The sequence below is a fragment of the Penaeus monodon genome, chromosome 25 (genome assembly GCF_015228065.2).
Source record: "Penaeus monodon isolate SGIC_2016 chromosome 25, NSTDA_Pmon_1, whole genome shotgun sequence".
Taxonomy (NCBI): domain Eukaryota; kingdom Metazoa; phylum Arthropoda; class Malacostraca; order Decapoda; family Penaeidae; genus Penaeus; species Penaeus monodon.
The window spans coordinates 10,068,631-10,069,386 of NC_051410.1; the positions used below are offsets into that span (position 1 = coordinate 10,068,631).

The following is a 756-nucleotide window of genomic DNA, read 5'->3' on the forward strand; positions in this document are numbered from 1 at the left end:
CTAGCCGATGAATTCATTAGAATTTTAAACCGCGTCGAAATTAGCAGTTGGATTAATCTTGTCTCTGGCGACCACACAAATAAGCGATCCTGTACGCTACGCCACTGAGCTGTAGAGACGATTCCATTCCCACGCTGCGCTCGAGGGAATCGGGGGAATTTGAGCCTTAGGGAAGCCGCAGTAAGGACGGCATTCGATTTCCCCGCGCGAGTAAAGATCCCAGTCCAATCAATTAAGGTTCGATATCGTCTCAAGTCGTGAGCAATTTGACATGGCAAACATCATTTTTTGCGCCAATTGACAGCTGCATCATCAACGTTACCGCCGGGAACACGAAACGCCAATCTGGTTGATGGAAATTAAAAACATGTCCTACTGGAATTTAAAATTAGTTTACACTTCGCTTCGCTTAATATGCAGGTCGATGGGGTGTACAAGCACTGCCAGTAAAAACCGGTGGCGCTGCCCGGACTTGACAGCAAAGTCTCTCGAAGCAAATAGTGACTTCGTAATGAACCACGAGTCAAAAGAAAAGCTGTAACAGGCGGCGATGTCATTAGCCGATTGGCAGCGATAACTGGCCGTCAGAGGCGTCTCACAGATGGGGCAAATTGCTTGTTGAGGGAAGGAGGCCAGAATGTGTTTGGCGGCATCAGCATTTCGGATGTGCTTTCATGAACGCACGTCAACATGTTTCAACCTGTCAGACGTCGGCTGCTGAGTCCATGTGTGGGTATCTGAAGGGTACAGGGAGGG

At 48.7% G+C, this 756-nt stretch overlaps 1 protein-coding gene across 1 annotated transcript in view; it reads left to right on the forward strand.

Annotated features, from left to right (window-relative positions):
• LOC119589519 overlaps positions 1 to 756 on the forward strand; it is a gene marked incomplete in the record, with an annotated part of 32,970 nt that overhangs the window by 30,613 nt on the left and 1,601 nt on the right.